We start from the raw sequence: 27,802 nt of genomic DNA on the forward strand, positions 1-27,802 counted from the left end.
CCGGGCCTCGCCACACCCCGCGGGGCACCTGCGGCACCGGTGGTCGCGCCCCCGCCAAAAGGAGAGGGGGGCGGAGGGCTCCCTAGCGGGCAGGGTCCCCGTGTTCCTAAACAGGGCGGGGGAAGCAGGCGCGGGGCGGTGACTGAGTGTCGGGAGGGCGGGAGCGCCACTGGGGCTCTTAGTCACGGAACCGCCCGGGGTTTGTTCCTCGGGTACGGCCGCAGGGCTCGGGCAGGCGGGGACAGGTTCGCGGGCAGTCCCGGGCGAGCAGCGCCCCGCCCGGCCCCTCCTCCGCGCCAGCCCCGCCCGCGCTCCCCACCGCTCCGGGCTCCGCACAGCCGATCAGGCGAGCGGCGGGGACACCCCGGCCCGGGGCTCCGCCGCGTCCCGCCCCGGCCCCTCTGCCATAGGCTGCGGTTCGCCCGGCCCCGCGCCTGGGGCCGCCGCCGGAGTGGCGGAGCGCCGCTGTCACTTGGGCCGCGCCGCTGCCCGGGGCGGAGGCGGGAGCACCGGCCCGGCCCGGCCCGGCGAGACACGTTCTGCAAGTGCTGCTGCCCGGAGTTTGCTTCCCTTAAGGCGGGGCGGGCGCAGCCGGCGCGGCTGAGGAGGAGAGCGCTGCGCGGAGCCGGCGCGGTGAGTAACTTCCCTGCCCCGCGCGGTGCGGGCGGCTCAGCCCCGCTCAGCCTCCCTCGGTGGCAGCGGCGCGGGGGTCCCCGCGGGGGCGGCGGCGCCGGGCTGAGCCGCTCTGCGCGGGCAACAAGTACGGGAGCGGGGCCGGGCCCCGGAGCCGCCGTGCGGGGCTGAGGTGGGAGCCTGGGAGCAGCGTCCCCGCCCTGGAGCCCCCGGCTCTGCGGCGGGGCTGAGCTCGGCGGCGCCTGCCCCTGCAGCGCGGCTCTGCGAGGCTGAGCTGTGGGCTCGGCGGCTGGAGACCCACTCGGAAAGCGCCTGGTTCTGGGTCCCCCGATGCACCGATGCTGCTCTCGTGTGGCTTCATTAAAGACGCTGTTTTCTGGAAAGGAGTCAGATTACTGCGTGCGGGGGAGGCAGAGGAACAGCTGCGAGCGAACCCCTGCTGCAGGAGCGGGTTTCAGGTTGTGTGTTTTACAGCTGCGCCAGAGGAACTCGGGGCTGGCTGCGAAATGCCGCTGGAGCCCGTGTGGTTCGCAGCTATTTCCGTGTGGTTCCGCTGGAGCCCGTGTGGTTCGCAGCTAAACGTTCAGTCTAGCCCTCGGAGCTCTGAGCCACGCTCCCTGGTTTCTCCCATCAATTGTTCGCTCTTAGCACTGAAATGTGGTTAGAAAACTTTTAGCCTTATATACTCCTAACAAGGCGTACTTTAAAATTATCATGGCACTTGACGGAATCGTACTTGGTCAGCTAACGGAGAAAACCGTTCTGGGGCTCTGGTAGGGCTCAATCTGGTAGTCTCTGGTGACTTTTCTTACCGTGTTCATAATGCATAGTGCTGATTGCTTACTTCTCTAGAAATCTATTAAGTACTTCTGAGCTTCCTTTAATTCCTCTTTTAATTACATGATTTAGGGGTTTGGGTTTTGTTTGTGTGCAGAGTAAAAAATGTCTGTGAAGGATTAGTTTTGGACTACATTTGATAGTCTCTGGAAATAAATTTCCAATCATAAATACTTTTGAACTTCTGTTCAAAATAGGAACTGGTCTGAGCTGCACTCACTTTAAATAAACGCTTGGAATTCCTGATTTTAATTTTTTATTCCTCTACCCACTTCTTCTGGCTTTGTAATGCTTTATTCTAAGCTGCAATCCAGCAGCAGATCAAGGAGGCTTAGGAAGAAACATCAGATGGTTTTGGTTAGTGTCCCTACCACTTGAAAAATAAACATGTTAGTACCATATGCTGCCCCGACTTTATTAAAACAAATTTCCTCAAAATGGAAACAAGTTGTACCAGTGTACTTGCTAGAACTGTAAGACCTAATAGGAGTCCTTTATAATTACTCTTTTTTTTTCTAATTATCAGATCACTGAGTAAGAAATCCTCTCCCCTGAACGCAGTACAATATAAAATTACTAACTCCAGAGTCAGCAGGCTGCAAAGAATACTATTGTGCCCAAGTAGATTTTTTTAAATAAAAAAGGTTGTAATATTATGTTTTAAAGTGCTTGTACTGTTACAATTCTAAAATGTATGGATATTAAAACTCATAATTTTGCCATGAGTTTTCAGTAATTAATTTCTGACTTTACTCACCCTTTACTTTGCTTGGTGACTTCAGCAAGAGGGAGCCCAGGGCCTTGGACTCGGGTCTGAGATTTGCAAAGGTAGTATCTTTTCCTAACACTGCACCTGAATTTTCTGTTACCAAAACAACAAAAAATGTGACAGTTTAGGGACAAAACTTTGCAAGAGGAATGTAAGCCGGTGATTGGGTGGAAAAATACTGTTCTCTTGAGATGGGTTAAAAAATAAGTTTACTAAAACCTGTCCTGCTTTGACATTGCAACATTTGGCATTTGTTTGTTGTGCGCTCCCACGCACAACATTACCTGATTACCTCAGTGAAAGTTTTTTTTTGTAAGCCTTTACCCATACTGAGTGGTCTCAATCTTTGTATATATTTATGGGCCTACATTACTAAAAAAGAGCAGAAGTTTGTTAGCTACTAGTTAAAACTGTATATCTGCAAATATGCCAAAATATCCTCCTCTTCTTTCACCTCCTTTTTCTGTACTTCTAAAAAATGTTAACATATTTGAAAGCAACTGGGAAGAAGTTATACCAACAATATCGAAGTGAAATGTATAAAGACATAATGTGTATTAGATAATTAATATAAATTATTGCCTTGCATCAGCAAAATGTTGCTTGTTTAAAGAGCTACTAGACATGAACAGCTGTAACTAATAAGAAAACATCTTTCATTTGGTGTTAAAATGCTCCCTGGTGTAAAAGGCAACAGGGGAAACTGGTTGCCTATTTGACATGCCAGTGGCTTGTCTCTGATATTTGAAAATTCTTTGTTGATTTCGTTGGCAAAAGCATTTTTAATGTGACACCATTGAATTACATGCTATTTAATTGCTTTATTAGGTCAGTGGAGTTTGTCCTTTAGAAGTTGTAGTGCCTTTTGAAGAAGAAAATGCTTTTAAATGTTAGTATTAAGTTATATAATTGATAGGTATAGGTTTCTATGGAGCAATAAAAATTAATAATATTGTGGTTTTTTTTGTTCTAATTCTGTAGATATTTGTGCTTGCATATGCTTAATTTTAAACTTCCAGGTATTTCTTTTGGAATGACAGGGTCTGCTCTTAGGCCTAATGATAAGCCTACATGTAAATGTTTTTGAGGTTGAGATTTATGTTTGCAAAATTCATGGGCTGACGCTGTCGTGTGTTTTCATACTGCCTGCTCTGTATCCTGCACGAGATAGCGTAGGTGGCTGAGGGGACTGCTCTGCACCTTGGCATGTGTGGAGATGCCCCCAGCCCTGCTGTTGTGTTACAGGGGATATATCAGTGCTGTACCCAAGCTGGCTTCATCCTTGCAATGTGCTCTGCAGTACTACAGACGTATCTTTTATTTCTTTGGTGGTACCAGAGATGTCAGTCCTTTATGTTCCCATAGAGAGTTATTTCAGCGGATGTCAGTTTAGCAAGTAATTTGCGGGCTGGAACAGGAGTGGAATGTCTTGCAGAGTCTCTCCTGCTGAGCTCTCTGTTAGGTGGTGAACACAAAAGCCAAAGTGTGCAGCTGTTTGATATAAAGTCAGATAACTTGTGAGCATAAAGATTTCAAATTGTTTTGCATTTTTTTCATTCAAATAGTGGGAACTATTTTTGACATGGAAACATGGGGTAACATAGCTCAATATTTGCAGTCTCATTTTTGCTTCAAGTAAGCAAGTTGATATTGCTCTGGAGTTGTGGCATGTTGTTAAGAATGTCTAGAATTTTCTTATTGTCATAACAATAAACCAGATTAAATAGGGTAGGAAAATAATTATTAGATTATAAATTAGATCAATGTTATATGGAAGGTAATTTTACCCAGGAGGAGTTGGTTCATTTTGGGCTGGAGTGATAGATGTTCTATTTTACCTGGCTGTTTTTCTTTTGTTCCACAGAGAGGAATCATTGAGTCATCACAGAATGGTTTGAGTAGGAAGGGACCTTACAGATCATGTAGTTTCAATCTCCCTAGGAAGGAACACCTGCCACTAGACCAGGTTCCTCAAAGCCTCGTTTTGATCTTTGAATATTAACCAGCTTTTTTGGGCTCCTCTTCCCTTGAGGACATTATCCCGTGATGCTCAACCAAACAGATCCCTGGAGAGGCCAGTCTGCTTTTCTGGAGCCCAGGGTGCTGAGCCTGCTGTGCTCACTGCCTTAAGGTCCTCAAATGCCACCATTCCAGTGTCACTGCAGCCGAGGCTCCCCACTAGTTTCACATTCTGTACCAGACCCTCTTTGTTGGTGAGAACAAGGTTCAGCATAGACCCTCTTCTTGTTGGCTCTTCTGTCATTTGGAAGAGGAAGTGTTTTTGTATTTAATTGGAGAGATTTGACACATTTAACCACTTTTGATGGATTATACAAAGTTTTTCAGAAGAACCCTTGTTGTAGAGCAAAATGCAATTTGCTTAAGTAGTATATCCAATATATGAACTAATCCAGTTTTAAAATGGTGTAAATGGTAGTAATAAGTAGTTCTAGATAATGAAACAGAAGGAACTATGACTTATTCATCCTTTTTCTAGCAATAGAGCACAATGAAAAGTGATCCATGTTAAAGGAGAACCTGTAAGTGTCTGGGCAAAGGGAGGCACCCAGTAGTTGCAGAACGGCAAACCAGGACCTTTGGGTTGTGTTGCCTGGAGTGGTGTAGTGCTGTCAGATATTACTCTGCACAGTGGGGAAAAATGAGCTACATGCTTCCTGCTTCGGCTTTGTACATTCCTTGCAGTGGGAGTGATTTTGAAGTGCAATACAGGCTGTGTTCCCCAGCCCCCAAGATCACACTACCGCTGCGTGTTCCCATGACCTTCTCCAAAGAGGTTGCACAAGCCCAGTGGAACATGTCAGGATGCCTGTGTTCTATGTTCCCAGGGGCTGGCTCTTTAGAAGACAATTGGGAGAAGGCACAGTTTATTATTGGGTTCAAGTCAGTGTTCTTAAATGCTGACGTTTTTATTGACTCTTGCAGTTGTACTTGTTGTGTAGACTTTTGTTACGTTCTTCACATGCAATTTTTGCTTGAATCTGAGCTCTCTGCCGCAGACAACCCTCTCTTACTGCAGTATCATTGTCAAAAGCTGTGACCTCAAAAGACCAAAGAATACCTGTGATGGAGGATTTTAAGCTCTTATCTTCCTGTGGCCTTCTTTGTTCTTCAAATTGGTGCTAATCCTTGTTTCAGAGTTCATAGATAGGAAGAAGAAAGCTGATACAGCAGGGGTTTTTTGGCACAACAGAAGAAAATTGAAATTCAACCAAAGCTGATGGAGGCTGACTTGTGTGCTGTACTTCCAAAATCAGTTTGTGGAAAGTGATTTTCTGTGATTGCTGTCTTGTGCTAGGACAAACTGTTGTGTTCTGCCACAGAAATGTTATGTTTGCTCTGAAAGGCTTTGAAAGGACCAACCCAGGAGGCTTTTATTATGATACAAAGCAATGTTTCAGAATCCAGGTGTTGTGATTTTTCTGGACATTGAGTTTTGGTTGGCATTCCCAAACAAGATCTTAATTTAAAAAAGCAAACAAAAAAAGCTTGGCTTGGTATCAGTGAGCCACCTTTGTTGGTGGATTTTACTTTGTCATGAAGTGAAAGCACTTTTGTCTACACACCTCATAGTCCCTAGATGAAATGAGCTGTGTCATAGTGGCAGTAGAATGGAGCCTGTGGTGAGGGTTTCTGTGGCTGTGGCCATGTCATCCAAATAATTCCTCTAATTGCCCAGCAAAACCAAAACACCAAGAAGAAAGCCAATAACCCCTACAAGGCTCTTAAACTGCCCACGTCCTGACTTCAACACAGCTGGTTCTTCCACTGCCATCAGTAACAGCCTGCATAGAACAGCACGTTCAAAGTCCATCTTAGGGCCAAGTAGCCTCCATCTAAAGCAAGTCACATTTCAAGGAGCAAGCTGGAGACCTTAATGTCTGGATGTGCCTCATGGATAGTGCACTGAATATCTGTGATAGATTAAATACTTAAGTATGCATCTTATTAAGTTGCCTCTGCATGTTTGGAGGTTAAAAGTTACGGAAAATACCCAAACCAGTTACCACTATTGCCGTTTCATGCAGAGGAGGATTCTTTATTGTTAATTCCAAGTTCATGCATTTATTTACCAATGGCCCACCCTTCTTTGTCTTCTTCCCTCTTCTTACTTGATCTATTGCCCTGGCCCATGTCATTTTCTCTTGCGTTGCTTTTTTTTAAATCGTGTTGTTTAACACTTGTTTATAACCAGAATGAATTAACTGTGAGTGAAAGCTGGTCAATGCATCACAAGACCTTATAGATTCTGATGTGTTGTGTAAGCATTCTGATCACGTTGGAGAGTTTGCCATGAACCCTGTCCTGATCGAATAGCTCTGAGTACCCTTGGCACAGTGCATGTGCACCCCAGGGGCTGCCCCAACTCTGAACTGAAGTAACTTGTTTTTTAAACTTCTCAAAAAACATTTTCAGTCAAGCTTTTTCCGGAGCAGGTTGATGAGGGTTTCCTTCTGTCTGGCCTCTTTTTCCTGTTTTTATGTCTTGTTGGTTCTAGAGCAGTTTTCTCAGCCTTTTATTGTTATTGACAGAAGCTAATGAAGGCTCACCCAGTTCCTGCCTTTATGTTAATTAAAAATTAGTACCAGTCAATTCCTGGTCTATTTTTACAATTAGTCCGTTGCTGAACTGTCATTTCTGCTTCAAATGAAGATTGAAGGTTTAAAATTCACAGGGTTTCCTGCCTAGTGTTAAACCAGCATTGAATGCCTTCAGATTTTGGGTTTGCTTCCTAACTATTTTAATCCCTTTTAGACATAAAAGGTAAGGCTAGGCTCATTCAGATTGGATTAGGCTAAAAATACTTGTGGATCTGCCATGCATTTCTTGCAAATGTCTTAAAACCATGTATAAGTTAGGTCTCTACATACGCGTAAGAAAGCTTCATAAGAATTCAGTGACAGCTCCCAAATATTTATTTTTTTGAAATCACCAATAAAAAAGGTATCTTTCTACTTTGTCTGGCAAAGTAACTACTCTTCATTCCTGCTATCAGGGGGTTTGCTCAGCATGTCTGTTCAGCACTGATACTTTTATATTCTGTAGCTGGAAGGGACATTAACTGAATTGGACTTGACCACATGCACAGCAGCAAATATACCTATCGTAGTGTATTTATACAGTGTTGGAATGATCCTGCATAAAAAATCTATAAGGATTTAGTTGTGAGGAGGGCTTTTTTCCCCACTTTGAAATCCATTTTGACTGTAGTTGCTGACTTTCTATTGAATGTGGCTCTACTGCTTTTTTGCAGGGAAAATAACTTTGCGGTGAGGCAAAAGTGAAGGTGATTCAGTGGTGGTAAAAAGGAGAATCAGCAGCACAGCTTGTCTGAGCACTTGACCTGAGCTGTCTTGCCGTGTAAGCAGAAAAAGAGAATCTGTGGGAAAATTAACACTAAAGTGAGTGGTAACACAAGATTTTGGGTTACTGGAGTGTGAAATGAAAACTGTTAACAGTCCTTTCTTCTGCAGTAAGGGATGTGTGCCATTGACCAGAGAAATGCTGTAGAAGTGTAATGCTTTGTTAACTCATATTTTGAAAAGTTTGGAAAGCTGTGAAGCCAGGAAATGTTCTGAAGTGTTGTGCTGTTACGAAGTTGAAGATACTTGACTAGGAAATTTTGAGTACAGCTTGACTTGCTTCTTTGCCTTCTACAAACAATCACATGTGAGCTTCACAACAGGTGAAGCCTTTAAGTAAACTTCAAGTTCAGTGAAGGCAACTTATTTCACACAGTGATGTCACCATTGTGCTGAGATTTTTATTTTTGCCTCAGATTGTCAAAGAGGAGAGAGTTATGTTTTAGCTGATACTGACTTTGAGGATAAAGAGCATGGTTTGTTCTAAAGTGTTCTTATAGGCGAGTCTGTCTATACCCGAAAACCTGCAAAGCAGGTTAAGTTGATAGGCAGGAGAGAAGGGACTTCACTACAATGCACCCATTTGTGTTGGGAGCAATTACTATCCTGCATATATAATTTTTCAGGTGATGTATCACATGTAGAGTCCTATTTTGCCAAGCCTGTAGCTTGACCGTACAATTGAATCCACAGCAGTGACTCCATAGGGCTCTTTATGGGCATGAGAGTCCTTTTGCCTGCTTCTGCTCCCAAGGAAGTCACTGAATTCAGCACAGTTATGATGATGTTACAACAGAGCATCCCTGATGGGCTTTCTTTGCTAAGGCTCAATCTAATAGCTGCTTGTGCAGATCTGGTTAACATTTTGCTTGTCATTGAACTTTACATGTGTGTGTATATATAAAATTAATTTCTGTATGTGAAGAAGTAAAACAGCACAAAAAGGGAAAAAACAAGGGCAAGAACTGTGCTTTCTCTTTTCTTTCTTTCTTTCTTTTCAGATCTTAGAAATCCTGCCAGATTTAGCTCTAACATTAAGTATTTTTATGGAAGAATGGAAAAGAAATACAAATTATTGATGCATGCAAAGCCATGACATTAGTGAAAGACATTATAGGAATATGATCTAGGACATTTTTACCAATTTAATTATTGTTCAGTTCTGTAGTTTTTACTCTTTAGTTGTGAAGTATATAGTCTTCTGATGCTGTCAGCAGTTACAGCAGTGAGGAACTTCAGTCATGTACTGTTTAAATAGGAGAGCAGTACTGTTAATTGTCAGCACTGATTATAGAAAATGTCAGGAACAGTTCATGGGTTTCATTGTGGGGATTTTCATATAAATTGCCACACCAAAACTTCAGAACACAGTAAATGGGTGATGGAAAAAGAGTAACCTTTGTAAGATAAAAGGAGTTAATTTCTTAATTTTCCAGCTGATGAGTAAACATGAAAGGAAAGACACCAAATTGCTTTTGCTCTCATGATATATTTTTCTTAGTTCACAGGTTGTTCTGTCCTTTTTTAATATTAAACTTAGTTTTTTGACATAAAATTATCCTGCTTCTCAAATTTGACATAAATTGGAAGCAATTAATAAGTGAAATAATCAAGCAATCATTTAATCAGAGTTAAAACTGTGTGTAAATACATTTACATATTTATGTATAAAATTGCATTTAAGTATAGTGATAACAGTCTTTATTAGAAAAAGTGCTCTGATTTAACCCAAATTGACAAGGATTAGGATTTAATAACGAATTAATTACTGTTTCCTGTTTGAGGGGGAATATATTTTCCCCAAAGATTCTGCTTTTAGTACTACCATCTTTTTCCCCAGATGTTCTCAAATACATTCTGCATTGTTTTAAAACAACTCTAATCTTTAATACGATTATCTGTAAATTTCCATTGTTTACTGAGGGATTTTTTCAGATTATCAAATCATTTTATATACAAATCCTCCTTTCCTTGGTGCATAGCGTAACTCTCTGTTGCATGCCCAAGGCAATGCCCCAAATGAAACCAACTGACATCAATTATTGATGATGATTGATTACTCTGCCTGCTGGGAAGTGAAATCAAGTCTCAATTCAGGATTTGTTTCAAACACAGGGCAATGAGAGCAGGTGCCGGGAGACACTGGAGCGTGTGCATTGATTTGCAGTGTAAGCATAGGCAGGTGACTTATGAGTACATGGGATTGGGAAGGGGAAATGGTTACAGCCAGAGTTGTCATTGCTTCTGAAGAACTTGGGTGGTGTGTTTTCCTGGTACCAGCACACCAGAATGAGAGGAGCTTTTCATTCTCATCATGGTGGTCATGTTGCATTACACTGGAGCATGTGATAGCACTTAACAGGAGGGGAGAGCCTCTCTGTCCCTCTTCATCCCACCTAAATATGGCCTGATTGGATTTGCTCTGATTCCATCAGGCTTCACAAGTTGTAACTGTACTCCCTATTTCTCATGCACCAATAACTGTCTTTCAGTGGGGTTTCCTATGGGTGAAATCAAGTAACTTAACAATGAAAGTATACTTAAGCATCCTTTATGCCACTCCTTTTGTGTCTGTCCTTTGTGTGAGATTGAGTTGCAGGGGGAAAAAAGCTTCAGAAACCAGCAGCTGAGTTACAGCATAGGTTCAGGAGAAGTGAGGGAAAATTGAAAGGCAGTGGATAAGCTAAAGCATGGCATTTCTTAGTTTTATAAATTACCTCCATGTAATTGTAGGCATCTTTTTAATGCAACATTTGCAGCAATTACATCATTAGTAAAATCCTTATTGCTTGTGAGGTTTAGAAGGAGCTGGAAATACTGCCTGAGCTACAAGACAGCTTAGAGACAGCTGAAAACTGTATTATGCTTTAGGGGAAAATAAGTCTGATTGATTTGTTTCCTGGAGGACAAAGTAATGAGTGAGGATTTGGGTCCAGCCAGATTTCCCCCATTGCAACTTCTTTCCAATGGGCCTGCCTGGGTTCCCCTGTAAATCATTCACTCTTGCATGTTGTTTTGGTAAGCTGTTTTCAGGCTTTCAGAACAAGAGACAAAAGAAGGGAAATACACATTGTTTTCAAAACCCAGCATGGAATTTCTTGGGACAGAGCAAGCTGTGCAGAAACATAAGCATTTTCCATATTTGAGGTTGTCAGAATCTGTTGTAGGAAAAAAGGTCAGATATCAATACAAGAGTCTGATATTTCCCCATCAGGACTACCCCTCCATTTTTGGATTCAGGAGTTCCAACTCCAAATGTTCGGCAGGAATCAGAAGTAAGTGAAAAAGGATGCATCTTCGAAGGACAAAGCAGTGCAGTGAGAGCTTCCCTTGTTGGCAAAAGCCTGAGTAAGCAGGTGGGGCTGGCAGCATGCCCTGGAGGTTAATGCAGTCAGTCACCAAGCTGGAGGGGAAGGTGAAGCCCTCACTTCTGCCCAGCTTCTCAAGAAAGGTCCTCTGAGCAGGCTTCTGCTGCTGCCTCCCATTTCTTCACCTTGGGTGCTGGGAGAAAGAAATGGTAGCTAGGACCGAGACAGTGCAAGGCTAAAAAAAGCCCACCCAAAAATCAATGTATATAGTATTGATGGCATTTAGAACAGTGTTGGTTTCTTTCTTTGGTGAGCTCCAAGCAGCAGCAGGGCCAGCGTTTCCTTTCTTTTGCAGCTGAGCTGCCCCAGTGGGCTCAGAGGCTGTCTGCCCACCCATCCACTCCAGCTGCCTGTTGTGCTGGCTGGGGTTTTATGGTGCCGCTGAGGCTATTCCTGGATGACAAATCTGTATTAGAGAAATATTTTTTTAGTGCTAATGCAGAAGCGGTCTAGCTGAGCACAGACAGCAGTCTTGTTAATTTTCCAGGCTGTTGCTATCTTACTCTCAGCCATCCCTAGACAGCCTCACCATTTTATGTTTCCTCTCTAATGGCATGAGCCAGGATGTCATAATATTCAAAATCAAATGTACCAGAAAATATAATAAATTAGAGTTGGGCTAGCAGAGTAATTGAAGAATAAACTGAATTTAAACCGAACAGGATTGTGTTATGAACTGATTGCTATTCACAAAATGCACCAGAGGAGTGTGACTTCATGTAGATTTACTATTGATGGCAGCATTTCCTAGATGGCTATTGGCAATAAAGAAATGAAAACGGTGTGAACTTTTGGGTTAGTACCAGAACATAACAATGCAGTAAAGGAAAAGTACTGTTCTCGTTACACTGCAAAGTGATTCTGGAAGAAAGATTTTCCTGTGTTTTATTTATTTATTTAAGATGTTTATGTGTATTTAGAAATCCTTGAGTTTATAAAAAGGGAATACAGGAGTTGGCATGGAAATAACTGATTTTTTTCCCAACTCTTAATGTAATTCTTCTGTAAGAAACTACTTAGGAAATGTAGCAGTAGAGTGGATTCCTCCTCTCAGTTCTGAAAATTGAGTTTAAGGACATTTGATGTCCTTAAGGAATTTTAAAGTTGTTTGCCCAGACAGTTTTACAGCAGATAGAAAATTCTACTCAAAGAAAAATACACAGACTATTTTCTATTTCACTAAACCAGGTAATGTACATACATAAGACATTTTAAAAATAACCCTTCAGCTGTGATGCTGGTAGAGGCATAGAGAGATGGCATAAGATCTGGATTTGTGAGCTACAAGTTATCTGAGCTGAGCCCTGTGTTCTTCTGTTCTCTTGAAATGTGAAATGAGATAGAGCTAGTGAAAGGCACCCTGAGGGTTGCTTGTACAGCCAGAAGCCATGGGAAAGCCTGTGCAAATGGAAGCAGTCAGCAGCAGGTACTTGCTAAAACATAGCAAGTGCTGTCTGAGCTGCTGGGTTGAGGAATCTGCGTGGGTTGTGTGAGAGCCAGCCCTGTGCTGAGCAGGCCTGTTGATGTTGAAGTAGTCAAACTGCTGGTGTGCAGAGAAACTGAAAAACCACGCTGGACAATACTTTATTTTCTATTTATTCTTACTTTGAGAACGCAAAAGAAATTTTGCAAGGATGAGATTTTTGGGAGCAATGATCCAAGCTCAAGGCAAGACTCGTCTGCTTTCACAACTGTGTGCTGTGATGGAATACCAGCAAATAGAAGGGCTGTTCAGTGGTAGAAATTGAACAAGCCTACAAGCCTTTGGTGGCAGTGGGGACAGATGGGAAAAAAGCAATATTACTGCCCCAAAAGAATTAATTTTGCAATAATTAATAGTATGATTTGTTTAATTGAGCTCTTCTAAGTTTAAAGGTTTAAGTTGTGTTTAAATGTGAAATGGTATTGTTTATTTTCATTATTCTTGTAAAATTTAAATAAGGTTCTCTACCAGGAATGGTAATGAAATCAATTTGATTTTTAAACTAATACTACAGAATGGTAAAAAAAAAGCAGCTCTTGTGAGCTAAATACTTGAATATATACAGTAAGGTTTAGCATTATTAAACTAATTCAAAACGCTGTTAAATCCCTTGATTTAAATTACTTCACTGTGCCATGACCTGATGGAATTAGAAATTAATCTAGAAGATGCAATTAATAGACTACTTACATCTCTCATGTAATACTTAAACTTAATTATTTTTCTGTGTGTATTTTGATCACTTAATAAGTTGTTTCCTTGCATCCATCCCATATCCCATAGAAGTAGGCTGAGGGATCGCCCCAGGAGGGAGCATGGACAGCTACTGTCTGTCCTTTTGGGCTGACTGGGGAAATAGTTAGGGCCAGTTTCATAAACAAGCTGCCAACAACCTTGGCTCTCTCTTCAAACTTGTGTAGGAGAGAACTTGGGAGAATGCTGTTATAAAGGAAAAAATAATCTTCCTAACAGTAGGGGGGAAATCGGCAGCATTTAACCCACTTAAAAAGAAACAGGCAGTACAGGAATTCCTACAGGAAGGTTTTGAGGAAGGTAGCCTTCAAGATCTGGTATTTCTGCTTGCTGCAATGGGAAGTTCTGATATTTTGTGAAAAATTAAGAGCTCTTTTGTGTTAGGACTCCCTGTTACTTGCCAAGTGGAAAGTAACAGGGAGTCCTAACATCCCAGGTGACTTTTGGTGAGTTAATAAAACACTGCTTATCTTTGAGAGCTTTCCCCAGTGGAACACTTGTAACAAGTGTTGTCTGATTAAGGTTTTTTCTGGCTGTGCTTAGTCCCTTTCCTAATCCTTCTTACTTTGTTAACTTAGCACACGGAATCTGTGTACTATGGGTGAGCTCTTACTGCAGGTAAGACCACTGGAGAAACTTTGAGTTCAGTTGTTAGGGAGAAATATGATAGGTAAATGGAGTTCTTTCAGAGACTTGTGGAGCATGATTTTCCTTCAAAATATGCTGGTGGCATGGAATAAAGTCATTATTTCTGATAAAGTTCATTTCAGTAGTAAATATTAGAAACAACTCAGTTTGAGCAGTCCAGATTGTTTTGGAAGCTGTAGGCAGTTGAATGATGTATTAGAATTCAAGCAGTATATTTTTGTAACATTTAGAAGCAGAAAATCTAAACCACTTTCAGAGGGTGAATGCATCCTGGAAACATGCAGCAGTTACCATGATTAACCATTGGAAAACACTGTTGTGCTCAATCTTGTAGTAATGTGACCAAAGGTCCTTTGAGAACCAAAAGGAGTAGTAACAAGGAACCCAAAGTGCTGTTGCTGGGGCATGGGGCACAGGCAGTACCTGGGACTTGCCAGTTTCTGATGTGAATGCTTTCAGGTAACATGTGAAAGCTGGAAGGACTTGGAAAATAAAAAAGTTTAGAAAAAATATTAGAGGATGCTTTATGGTATTTATTTAAGAACTCTTCTTTCCTCATCTGATTAGTAAGTAAACCACAGTGCATAAATGTAATGGAAGCTTTCATAATTTAAAAAAGATGTTTATATATCTGGTGGCATCAGTGATGGGCAGCTAATCCAGTTAGGTGTGGTTGGTGACAGTTTGCTACAGACTGAGTAAATACCATAAATACCTAATGATGGGAAACTCAGGAACTGTCAACATGACCAGCTAATACCACTAAGTAAAGATTTCACTCTTGGATCCAGAATTGCAGAAGTGTGTATTTAATGTGTACACGTGACCTAATCACTTCAGGTAGTTCCATTGTGCAGTGATGCTGTTGGGATCAACATTTAATGCCACAATCTCTGTTGAGGAATGCTTTTTCTGTATTAGGTGGGCAGGGAGACAATGTTATGTAAAGTCATTGATGTCATTGCATGGTGGCTGATAAAGCGGACAGGTGGGATGAGAGATCTGAGACTGATGTGCACGACATCCATCCTTGTACACTCTGCTGCTGGGGTGGTGTTGGACTGCTCAGGATCATTGTACGTGTGTTGTTAAATGCTTTAGGGATAGCCTTTTAAAAATCCGGCAAGTCAGCTTTGCCACGGACACTTCTATGCCTGAAGAATCTTTTCAGTCTGTTATTTTAAGTTATGCATGCCCCAAAGCAAGTATAAGTCTTAAAATCAGAAAATACCAGGGTGGAAGGCACCTCAAGGATCATCTTGTTCAACCTTTCTTGACAGAAGCACAGGCTAGACAAGGTGGTGCAGCACCTTCTCCAGATGCATTTTGAAAGTGTCCAGCATTTGGGAATCCATCATTTCCCTGGGGTAATTATTCCAAGGGCTGATTATTCTCATTGTGAAAAACATTCCTTTTTTGTCCAATCAGAGTCTTCACAGAGATAACTTGTACCCATAAGCCCTCATATTTTCCATGTCTCCTTGTAGAATAGGAGTCTCCAGCTTCTTTGTAGCCACCCTCTAAATACTGGAACATGTTGATAAAGTCTCCCCTAAGCCTTTCCTCAAGGCTGAACAAACCCAGTTCTCTCAGCCTCTCCTCATATGGCAGACTTTCCAGTCCTTTGATCATCTTTTCCCTCTCTGGGCCTTCTCCAGTTTCTCCATATCTCTTTTAAGCGCTTCTAAGTGTGTCCATTAGATAGGGAGATGAACAGCTCATAAATTCAGATGTTGCTCTATTTCATTTTCAGTCAAATAGACTTTGATGGTTTTAATGTAGCAGCACAAAGGCATTTTGAGTTTTGTGAATGCGAAAAGGAATATTAATTCCAGCTTTATCCCTGAAAAGTTCAATGAAAAAACCAGGGAAGAGCCTTTCACATGTTTCACTGTGTTCTTTTCCTACCTTGGTAAAGCTGATTCTCTTTTTCATTTACAAAGAATGTAGTAGCTGAAAAGAAACTTTCTTCATGTGAAAGAAAAGAAAGAAAATGAGAAAATGAGTCTAGAAGATCGTCAGCAGAAATATTTCATGGGGTTCACAGAGGGTCTCTTTGTACAAAAATGGGAGAACTACAGATACAAACTAAGTCCCTGAATGAGGCAATAGTTTGTTTGAAATGGCATACCAGTAAAATTCTTTTTTTTTTCCTCTCACCTCTTCCACATTTCTAAATAGGGCGTAGAAAAAGCCCATCAGAAAAGTTCATAAAGGTTAAAACCGATGATTGTCAGCGACTTAGAGATTATTGGGTAAAGGCATTAAATAAGTGAGGTATACAGTGACTGTTTTGGGGGCATTATGTTGTTCTGTTGCACCTTACAAAGTTAAAATGTCATTAGTTAAAAATGTGTTTCCTCATATTTATGCACAACATAGACCAGCACAATTGCTCAGCTAAACAAACAGGACATTTTCAATTATAAGGTGCCATTACCTTTGTGTGTTCTTGTCATTTATGAAATCAGTGGGTGGTTAATTAAATTGCTCCTTTGGACTCTCCTGAAGGCTGTGTATTAATTATATTTTAGTGGTGGTGTGCACATTTCTCAACTTTTTAATGAGGGTAAAAGTTGTTTACCTCTTCCTTTGTGAATGCTTTTTTTTTTTTAGGTAGGTATAATATGGGGTTTTGTGGTAGGTTTTTCTTTCTTTCCCATAAATCTCATTATTCAGCTGCTCTTTGCAATCATGTGGCATGCCTGAGTTTAAATGAAATCGTAAAATGTTAAATTTCATGTTGCAAAGTACTGCTAAAGCTGCGGAGTCTGCCTGTTGAACTCCACGTTGTTGGAGGGAACAGGTTCAACATTCAGGAGAGCAGGCTCCCTTCAGCCACTCAGGTCTTTTGAATGCAGTTCTGGGGCTCACACCCAGAATTCTTGTTCAGCCCGTTGGCTGAGCAGGCAGATTTTGGCTGTCCTCCTCCTTTCCTCCGTAGAAGGAGCAGCACTGATGCTTGTGAGTTCAGAGGGAGGCTTGTGGTGGCAGTGCTGGGTTGGGGAGCAGCTGTTGTGTGGCAGGGTAAGGGCTGTGCTTACACCCCCTTCCTTTGCTGTGTGGTGTTTCACCATGCTGTTCCATACAGCTGAGATCTGCGCGAGAAAAATCGTGCTGTCTTAGCAAATGCCATTTCCAGCTATGACTTCAATCAATGACACATGTGCTGAAGGAAGCCCATGTAGGTGTAGTGCTGGTGTGCTCACAGAGGAACACAGTAGCTGGGATTGGTTTGTGTTGGTTCTTCAGCTGAAATGGAGCATTACAAGTAGGTGTAAAAACCCAAAGAAAATACCGCTAGCCTAGCATAACTATCATTGACATTGTCATTTTAAGGCTGTTGGAAATGTCTCTAGCAGAGGTCAAAAGTTTTCTTAGTGCTATGTCTTTGAAATACCATCACAGGTTTTATCTCGTGGGAAGGAGCAGAATGGGCCTCATTTCTGACTGGACAATTTATTTAACTGGTCTGATGGTCTCACCAGGGGTGATGTCTCATCTAGGCCATGCAGCTCTTCCATGAAGCAGAACAGGACATCAGTCCTCTTCATTATGCTGTTTATCCAAGCCTGTTTGTTTAAAGCCACACCAAGCCAAGAAGAGGCAGGAAAAACAGATTTGTTGCTTTTTCATAGGGATGATTTACTTTGCAGTGATATTTTCTCAAGTGGAGGATATTATAAAGGCCACCCTGAAGTCTTCTGAAGTATTCCCTGAGACCTCGAACTGAACCCTGTGCTGCTGGAGAATGCTTTTCTACTGCTCATTTATCATGGTGTTTGTAGATTTGGAGGGTTTTTTCATCCACTTCATGGAACTAAGTGAAGGAAGAGGACAGTCTTGAGGGATAATGGTGGTTATCACATTTAGCCGGTCGTTGGCTCTCCTGTGTGTAATTTGTCTGGTATAAGGGAAAAATAATACTAAAGTATTCAATTTGTAAGTGGAGTTACTAGACTTTATAAAAGCTGCTCTGGAAGATAGTTGTAGCTTGTGGCTCTGCAAATAAGCATGATTTTATAGTATTCAAAAAGCCAGAAACTTAGTTACTTTGAAAGAAAACCATAATAATATTTTCCCTCCTTTTTTAATCAACAAGAGTAAAGTGATTTCAGGGTGTAAAATGGACTTTCTGTGTTGAGTACACCTCTAGTATTGAGATACTGAATTATAGATGGAAATTGAGACTTTGTCAGAAAGTATGTGCAGTTTTGAAAACAGTCTCAGTATTCCACTTTAAATTTATTCTTTAAAAAAGCAAAATTTTCTGAAATAGAAGAGTGGAAGAAAGAAGGATGTTACATAATCCACTTGGTTGTTTTTCTTGCAAACATTTTGTTGCTTTACATAATATTTATAGCATAGAGAACGACAGGGACTCGAAATGTCCCATCTGTGTTGTAAAGCCACTGTACACGCAGAGTTACTGTAAGGATTCCTGCACAGGTCATCCCTGTGTTCTGTGGGGTGTGCTTACAAAACTGTGAGGTGCTACGGGGAGTAGCAAGGTTTCATTATGCATGCACAAGAAATGGCTGGCGACATTTTAGCCTGCAGTTAATTTTAATGTTAAGTTTAGGTTTTGAAAAGGACACGGTGTAAGAGAGTTTCTGCAGATCTTCTACACTGGCTCCTGCTCCAGTTAGTATTTGCTGAGCCACGGCTGTTAGGGCTTCACTCATATTCGTGTGAGGTTAGGTGATTAATTTACTGCTTTAAGGAAATCAAACCCTGAGAGCTGCTTAGTGGCTTTAGGAGGAACTGGTCCTGTTTTAATTACCCATTGGTGAATTAATTTGTGTATACCAGCATGCCGACAGCCTTTTTCCTTGGAGTTCCCTGTTACCATGTGATATCCCCTCCTCCAAGAGAGGAACCGTATATTCTTCTTTTCCTGTTGGCAGGTGTTCTGTGTTGCCTCTGCTGGGATGGAAGGCTAAGAAATGTAGACTAAAAAGGTGATTCTGAAGGGAAGGGGCTGTTGTGCTCTGTGTTGCAGGTTTTGTAACAGATCCTGGGTTCCGGCTGCCAAGGAATTGTACCGGGGTGTTTCCAGGGCTCTGCTCGGCATTTTAAGGATGCTCCTCTTCAGAGGCTGGGTGCCAAGTCCTTAACTGCAGGTTAGACCCTGTGATGGGAATTACAAACAAGAAATGAGGGGGATGCTTTTGATTCGGCTTGTTTCAAATGCATAGGCTATTCATACATGAAGTAGAAAGTGAGTCTCTTTTAAATTAGCTGGTTTGTGCTTTTTCTTTATTTTTTTTAATTTCTTTTTCCTAGGCTTTTTCCTAAATTATGTGGTTCTCTGTTTTTTGTTTTTTTTTTTTTTAACAGGCTGGTGCTTTGCAAAATGCTGCGGTCAGGAATCTAGATTTCACTTGACTAAATACAAAGGCTCTTTCTGGTGATTTGTATGTATGTGAATTTGTAAAGATTAAAAAAAATTTAGCTATGCACAGTAAAATTCAATTTTAAAAACACATTTCATGCATTATGTGAGATAATACAAAGATAAAGAGTATCTTTGTAGTCAGAATGTGAGAAGAAGTGAAATAAAATGAAACATTTATGCAGATACAAGCAGAGGTCTGTGTACCTTCTGCCTGAAATTAAACCAATGTCCTCCTTTCTCATGGCTATTTGTATTATTTATAATTGCATGAGATGTGTATTGAGAGGGTGGCTGGGAAATAAGCTCTTAAATGTAAAAGCTCTTTGGTCTCCTAGGATACCTATGTAGTAATAGTTGTACAGTTATCCATAAGGTTTTCCACTGGGCATCCTAGAAACCCTCTAAACTTCCAGGTAGCCTTTATTAACCACCTTGCAAAAAAAAGGTTGCTCATTTTGCTAGGCAGCGTGCAGAACATGCAAACTTTAAGTAACACAAGTCCTTTGATTAAGACTTTTTTAAAAATTAGGAAGTGATGACATGCTTCTGAAAAACAGAATGAGAAAGTGAAGATCATTCAGGCATTTGCTCCTTCTATTTTCACTAAATCTGTTTGCCTTCAGGGTTTGTTGATGTATATGAATTTTGAAAAAACTTCACTTAATGTTTTCAAGTGGAAATGTTTGTCTGAAAGAATAACTCCCATTTTGCTGTTTTTCTAGGATTTGAGGAGGGGAAGGAAGGGAAGAGAAAAAGGGGGGAGCAATTAGGGTGTCAGGTCTGGCTGTCAAGCATTGTTTTTTTTAATTGAAGATGGGAAATTGTTGGAGAGGTTCAGTCATTTTGTTGGTGATTTTTCTTACCCCAAGCATACTGTGTATCAATGTTAAACCTAATTATTTGGGATAAGGTTTTATAGCAACTTCATTGCACACTTTGGCCCCCAGTTTTCCACTAACTAGGAATCTCTAAGCCAAAGCACCCCCTTGGTTGCATTTGAAAGTTTGAAGGGCATCAGGAGGCCAGTGGAAAACAGGGGTCACCAGCCAGCCAGACCCTCAGTAGATGTGCTGTTCTCCAAATCTCTCATCTAGAAAAAAACCACACCTTTTATTATATATAGGAAAGCTGCAGTGATTTATTTTCATGTACTCAGTGGAAACAAGAGAGTCTTTGTAAACCCTTTCTGGTTTAGATTCCATTTAGTAATAAGGTTTGGCTAAAGCTAAAGCAACAGAACATGCTTTAACAGCAAAGTATCAGTTCACAATTTAACTTTATTGAAACTTAATATTCAGTTAAACTGGTCTGTGTGGACAAGCACTAAATCTGAGTTCATACATTTCTAGTCCTGAAGTTTACGAAGGAGAATGTATGCAAATTACTCCTTTCAGCCAAAGTATGGTATATTATTGAGTAGCTTTCCAGTGTAACTTCTTGGTTCCATGAGCAGTTTTATCTTTTCCATCTTAAAATTCTTCAGCTAGCATGGCCTTTTCACAACTCTGTCATCCCTATATCTTTTATTTACAGTGTCATGTTGCCTGGGATATTATCTGTTGTTTCTGTGTTCTTATCCCATATGACTGATATTAAAAGGCAGTGCTGCTTGTAGTTGAGTCTCCTGCTCTTAAAGCAAGTTGTCTCCTTTGAATGAAACTCTCATCATGTTCTTGCCTGGACTTCTGGTTTTCACATTGCACACAGAAAGGACAGGGTAGAGGCTTTTAATTACTACGTTTGGCCTCCTCTTGGTTAATTAAATTGAAATTACTAGCTTTTTCACTCTGAAAATCAGTGGAAATCAAGGCTGTTCTCTTACTGCAGTGTTAAACAGTTCTTCACTGATGTGTGAAAAGTTGGGTTTCTGACCCAAATGTCTGTGTCTGGGTGGAAACTGGTAACTGTGGAGCAAGCTATTGTTTGCTTTACACTAGACCCTGTTCCTCTGAGTCACTGCACCACTCTGAGCTTGATGGTAAGTTTGAGTTACTTCTTAAAAGCTCTGGATTTTACAAACAGGAAGTTTGCAGGTGAACTTCTGAGTAACTCATTGAATCTTTGTTGCTGCTGATAGGAGCAAAAAAGCTTGGAAGTCTGCTATTTCCAAATAACCAGTTGCATGCTAGGTCTGTTGTGTGAAGATATCCAGGCCTTATGAACACAGCAGCTACTGCTCTTGCCTCTGTACGAAGGGTAGGCAGGTGTCTACAGCCCCTCTGGTCCTTGTGTTGCATTTCTGGCATCCTACAGTCTTTGTGCAAGCACTTCTCCCTTTTTGAGGAAACGAAATATGTCCCATGGGAATGTGCATCCTTATCTTGGAGACACCGTAATACTTTGGGATCGGTTGCACAGCTCCCAGTGGAGCAGGAGTGTTGTCTGGGGTGGTTTCTAGCTTTTGGACAATGTAGCAATGAAAAAAAAAGTTAAAAGTTTAAAAAAATGTTTCATGTAAGTATCTGGCATAAAACATGTGAAAGTGTTTAGTATGAGTTGGGAGTTTAAAAAAAAGTATGGAAATAAAAGGTGGTTTGAATTTTTTATGTCTGTGAACCTAGCCTAACTTGTTGAGAAGTGCTTGGTTTGGGAAAATGAGCATTGTGGTTAGGGAGTGCAAAGAAGATGGATACTCCAGAGGGTGAGTCGTCTGCCTTTTAAAGACCTTTTTCCAAAAGCACTGCTAATGAAGTAATATCCTTCAAAGCAAGACTGGTATTTTAAAAGCTAGCTCTTAAGGGTTGAATACATAGAATAAATGAGGAAGCAAAAATTGTATCATCCCCCACAGATGCAAAATTTCAGCCTGCTGAGAAGAGATTGGACAGGGAGGAGGAGGAGAAGGTTGGCTCCTTCCCGATGTAGCATGTTTTTGTCAGTCTCTGTTGCTGCATCCATTTTGACTGTGGGTACAGAAAAGTGGTGCCTGAAGTTAGGAATCTGAACTCTTCAGCACACCGCTCCTTTTCCACTGTCTTCCCAAAACGTGGTGACTTGGAATTCCTTGCTGATGTGAGTAAATGTCCTGTATGTATTGTACAAATTCATTGTTAACTATCTTAAGAAGTGAAATGCATTTTTCTTTCATAATTTCATGTCTTTGTTGTTTTTAACAACTTGGGGTTTGTTTGCCAGATGAGCGTAGCAGTTGGAATCCTGATGCCTCCCCACCCTAGCAGACTTCTGAGCTTTGCCCGTTTTTGCTTGTAGCCTTCTGTGAGGACTTAACTCTCTTTTATTGAGCAATTTTATTCTAGTTTATTTCTTGATTTATACTTCTATTAATGTTTCTCTTCTGTCTAATCTCTGCATATGGCTATCAGTTTGATGTTTTACCTAGATGCTGCCAATTACCTGGTTTTAGTGTCTTTTTTTTTTCTTTAGTTTTAATTTTTGCTACTCACTTAGAAGATAATGATTTTAATTTTTTGCCTTTCTTTAGGAATATTACCTTTTCTTAAAGAGAGCAAGACTACTGAGGAGAACGGACAGAAATGCTGTTACAGCAGCTCAGCTTTCCCTCTTCCACATTATTCATTCTGCAGAGGGGAGTTAGGAGATTGCTGTTTAACAGTTAGCCCCTGTCACTTGTGTGAGTACATGGCAGGGCCTGCTGGCCTGCTGTGTGTGCACTGCTATGCAGCTTGGCTAAGATTTCTCACTTGAATCTTAAAGAACCGTTTTTCAATAGTGTTACCACTGAGGTAGTTTTTCTGAGGGCACTAACAGGAGTCAGAGAACGAGCTAAAGCAGCCAAACTTTGCATCTCAGGCAGGTAAAGAGATGCACCATAGAAGCTTTCCTATGTAATAGCTAGTGAAATTCTATTTTTTACGTGTGTGTATATATATATATAACATGCAATCAGCCAAGCTAATAGGGAATGTGAAACAAAAAGCTGGCAAACATGGTTAAGGAGTAGAGAAGTGTTTTTAGAAAAAATGTCTGGTTTTTTCATTCAATAACTGTTGTCTCTACTCTTTCTTGGTGGCTGTGTAATTACAAGGGCTGAAGTGGAGAATATATGATTCCTACAGCAGGGCTAAAAACAAATGCAGTCTTTGCTTCCGTATTACTTGTGTCTGTCAAATATATATAACCAGACTGGATTTTACATAGTCAACTCAATGTCCACTTCCTTTTCTGAATCCTGTCTGGAGGCCTCAGATCAAGCAGTAGTCTACTCTGTATGTAAAGACCTGTTTACATACAAAGTATTTAAATGGGCTTTATTTAATATAATATTTGTATATATTAAGGCTACAACTTCTAGATCTAACATGTTCTTATTATGTAAATTTTGCTGATGTGTGGAGCCATTTATTTTCAGTATCTGTACAGAGTACATCTGTTGCAGTATGACAGGTAGCCTAATTGGAAGGTCTCAGTGTAAAGGTTTTAATTTATGAAAAGCATCCTACAAAATAATATGAGGGTATTTTGCACAAGTCATATTCTGCCTTTTTTATAAAAGCTGGGTCAGGCAGCTGGCTCTGAAAAGAATCTTTTTACACGTATCAGAAAGAAAGTTTCTCCTGGAAATTAACTGGAAATCAAGTTATGTACAGCAGCAAAGTGAAATGTCTTCAGCAGACTCAATAGGGAGAGGCACAGCCATCATCCTGAAGTGTTAAGAATCAAATTGTCTTTATTGTGCAGTTAATTCAAGTGTCGGCTAGTGCATGGCATCCTAACATAATTCCCAGGCACCAGTAGAGACTGCTCAGCCAGGGCAGTGAATGAGTCACCTGCTTGCCAAGGGGTGGCCAGTGCCAGTCCAGCTTTCCCTGATCCTGGTTGTGCTGGGCTGCAGACCAAGTGGGGCAGTTGTGGTGGTGAGTCGGTCGCTCTTCAGGCAATACCCCTGCTCATGGGCAAGTTGTAGTTAGGCCTGTGTGTAGGTAGCCTGAGTTAAATACTCTGACTATGGGCTCAAGAAGGCTCTTATTTTCCTCTTTCCTTTGAGAGTTCTGATGTGATGATACTTGTTTTATTTCATTAGGGAGAAAATAAGCAGTCTCTAGGCAGGGCAGACGGGTTTAAGGGGTTGCCTTAGCTCACCAAGTGATGTTCCTTAGCTGCTGGGGTTTGGCAGGTTGAGGCTGAAAATTGAGGCTGAAAGCTCCAGACCAAGTCTAGACCATTATCTGGGCTCTTTCTGCTGTACTTTTAAGTTTCTTTCTCTGGCCATGGGTTGTCATGGGTTCCTTGCAGGCCATGGTCACTCACTCCTGCAGAGGACTCTGCCTCCTTTCCTGCAGGAGGAGGACATTGTGTAGCTTATCATTTATCTTAGCTGTCTCTAAACCGTGTCCTCTTGGCTCTTTCTTGCGCAGATCTTAGAAATGCTTGGTTTCAAAGAGATCGGAGGTTTTTGTTAGCTTAGGAGGTAGCTTCATTTTTTTCACCCTATGTCTAAGCTAAAAAACTGCTTAGTAACAGCATAGTTTACCTTTGAAAATAGCTTTCCCCATCACTCAAGTTGTGATTGATGGGGGAAACCAGCTGTAACCAGTTACGCAAGGTGGCATATGCCTGAAGGAAGAGATGGGATGGTGTTTCTCTCTGAAATTAGTTAAGTCCTACAATTTAACTATTCAGAAAGTTCTTTTATCCTTTCCACCCCTCCACCTCCAGCTTCTCTCTGTCATCAAAGCCATTTCATTATTAATCCCAGTGCTGTCTCCCTGAATTTCCTCCATGCACACCCGTAGGGATGGGGCTGGTTATAAAGAAGTGCGGGAAAATGGAACACAGGTCTTGGATTCCTTTATTTCCTTTGAATCACTACTGCTCCTTAAAATTTGAATTAATCAAATCAAATTCTCTCTGTACATATCCAGGAATGAGCTACGTTTAATCTAGTTAAGTGTATTCTGTTCATCCACAAAAGTCCCTGTTTCAGGGCAAAGTGCATAGGGGAGGGCTTTCCAGAAGGTTTAGCATCTTGATGGACAGCTTTCTGCTGCCTTCATCTCTCCCAGCAGAAAGGGTGGCACATATGGCAAGGGCTGGTGGACAGATTGCACGGCAGAAAATATCCATGGCGGATAAGCAAATGTTTTACTCTTTCTTGCTCTTCTCCTCTGCTCCATCAGTGAGAAGAAAGCCTCACTAATTGTCTCCTTGTCTTTTTGACCGTTGGGGTACTTTTTTCACTTCCACTGAATATAAAAGCCCACCTGTTACAGCAGCAGTAATTAAATATTGCTTTCCTTATTCTTTTTGTGCTAGGAAGGAAATTTGTCTTCGGGTCTCCTGGCAGGTAAGTCTGTGTTTTTTCACTTCTATTTAATTATGTTTCTTTCTATTTACTTTTTCACTGCTGAAAAAATCCAGAAACAAGTTTAGGTACTTGTAAGTTTCTTCTAGGTTTTTTTAATACACTTAGGCCTAAAACCTGCTCTGTTGTTGAGAGTCCTGGGAGCATCTTAAACTCCCCAAGTGCTTGTCCTGTGTTGTTCCTAGCATGGGGCGATTTTCTGACACAAAGTGGGGTTAGCCCCCAAAAACAGGCACTTCACTTTCCACTTAACAGAACATTCAGTGTACGTACAGAAAATAGATCTTGCAAATTGTAAAGGGAGCTCCTACCTTTTGTCTTACGAAACATGATGGCAGGGAAAGGCAAATACTTGAGCAACACTTTTATAGGGTGGGTAGCAGTGCCTGCTGAAGAGACGGTGCAAGTTCAAGTTCTTTGATGGGGTTTGTGCTCTCTGCCGACCAGGACATCTGACTAGCCATCCAAACCTGGGTGGCTCTGATCTAGCTTGGCTTGTGTGTCATATTTCCTCCTTTTTCTGCGTTGCTCTTGTTCAGTAGGACTATGCAAAATTTAGTCTGTAGATGTGTAGCTGTGTCTTTGTTAGAGATTCATACTTGTCTCCTTTTCTTTTATGCTGAGATGATTTATTGGATATAGCTCTGTATTTTCTGTAAAGAATGGGTATTTCATTGTAGGAACCTCCATAGAGTCACAGTCTTTATCTTCCCTGTCTCATTTGAGACCAATTTGACGAAAGTAAAGCTATTTTAATCTCCTGGTCCCAAAATAGAAGCCGTTCCATTTGTGCCATAGAAGATGGCTGCAGCAGGATTTTTCCCTGTTCGAGCAAAACCTTTTGCCCACTTGTTTTATCTCTGGGCACCGAGTCCCTCTTTCATCCTGTCATCCCCTGATGTCGAGCAGCCCTGGCTTTTTGGTGGTGGTTTTGGGAGATGGGTGTCATCCGTCATCTTTCCTAAGGATGGTCAGTCTTGAGCTGCCCCTCGGTTTCCCCATTCCAGACATCCCTTTGGTAGCTCAGATCCCCTGGACCTCTGCAGGTGGCTGTGGGGCAGAGAGGGGAGGGCAGGCAGTGCTTCTGTGGTGCCCCTGCCTGGCAGCGTCTCACCCCCCTGTGCAGCAGGGACCCTTAACGCTGTGATGGTAATTAAAGCCTGTAGCCCCCAGTTGCCACGGAAACGCAGCACTCCACAAATACAAAACACAACTTGCGGTCCTGTTAATTTTCCTAAATGCTCCTTATTTGTCAGATTGATGCAGGGTTTCATGTCGCGTCCCTGAAAAATGCTGGACTGTGAAAATACCCAGCAAGGGAGTGCGTGTGCACTTTTTTTTGAGGAATTGCATATAAAAACCCTCACCCCTGGGGCAGGGAAGGACAATCATCACCTGCGACCTGTTGCCTTTGCAGTGATGGTGCCACATCAGACCTGGTGTAAGGATGACTCCTTGTCTGGGAGGGCATTCCTTTGATGGAACAAAAAGACTAACACAGAGGCAAAAAATAATCTCTGGAGAGATGGTTTTACTGCAAGCCCAGCGTTGCCTGGTTGTGGTTTAGTGGAACAAAGTCACCATTCAGGTGCAATATTATTTAGTTTGACTATAAAAATTCCAGTCATTCTGCTGAACAACTTGAAAACATGGAAGAGGTTGCTCATCAGCACAAAAAATAGGTGTGTTGGGTAATTGGCATGTGGGGCTGCAGCGATAGCAGAAATTGCTGTGCCCTGTCCATCTCTTGTAGATTTTTGACTCGGAGCTGCCAGGTACTATGTTTTGTCAAAACTTTAGTTTGTTTGCATTTTCAAAAGAGGGGGAGTCTAACAGGATTATTGCCTCATAAACTTGGACAGGGATTGAATTGGGATTTGGTGTTTGAAGGCAGCCTTTGGATATCAGTATAATTTACGTGGATATTGTAAAGTCAATACATGTTGCTAGTACTGCTTCACTTGTTTATTATATGGCTTTTATATTAAAGCAGAGATTGTATCTAATGAGCTAGGTCATGCTTATTGGGAGATGGGAAATAACAATTTCCCCTATGGTGATGTTTGCTAGCTATTTATTCTCATTATGTTTTTTTATTAATTTCTTCTATCTTTTATACTTTCACTTAAGCTAGGGTCTGCTTTGAGAACAGTTACAAGTCATCAGCCTGATGCTGTAATTCCTGTGAAGAATACTGCACTGGGAACTAAGAACTAATGTTTAATTAATGTTATGATGTGGTTTTAAGC

General features: G+C 41.4%; 1 protein-coding gene across 5 annotated transcripts in view; it reads left to right on the plus strand.

Moving 5' to 3' along the window:
- Positions 1 to 150: 150 nt before the first annotated feature.
- Positions 151 to 27,802, plus strand: part of LNX2 (ligand of numb-protein X 2) — a 59,820-nt gene continuing 32,168 nt past the window's right edge. Inside the window, exons 1-2 of one of the 5 annotated variants that reach the window (XM_071434006.1) lie at positions 22,130 to 22,282; positions 25,505 to 25,535. The gene's annotated coding sequence lies outside the window, so the exon portion shown is untranslated. Of the gene's footprint in view, positions 634 to 18,690; positions 18,834 to 18,874; positions 18,996 to 22,128; positions 22,283 to 25,504; positions 25,536 to 27,802 lie in introns of those variants that run through there. The other 4 variants (XM_071434004.1, XM_071434008.1, XM_071434009.1 and 1 more) reach the window with 4 other exon arrangements.

This window comes from Agelaius tricolor, unplaced genomic scaffold, assembly GCF_023055355.1.
Source record: "Agelaius tricolor isolate 1412-34295 unplaced genomic scaffold, bAgeTri1.0.p SCAF_9, whole genome shotgun sequence".
Lineage (NCBI taxonomy): Eukaryota > Metazoa > Chordata > Aves > Passeriformes > Icteridae > Agelaius > Agelaius tricolor.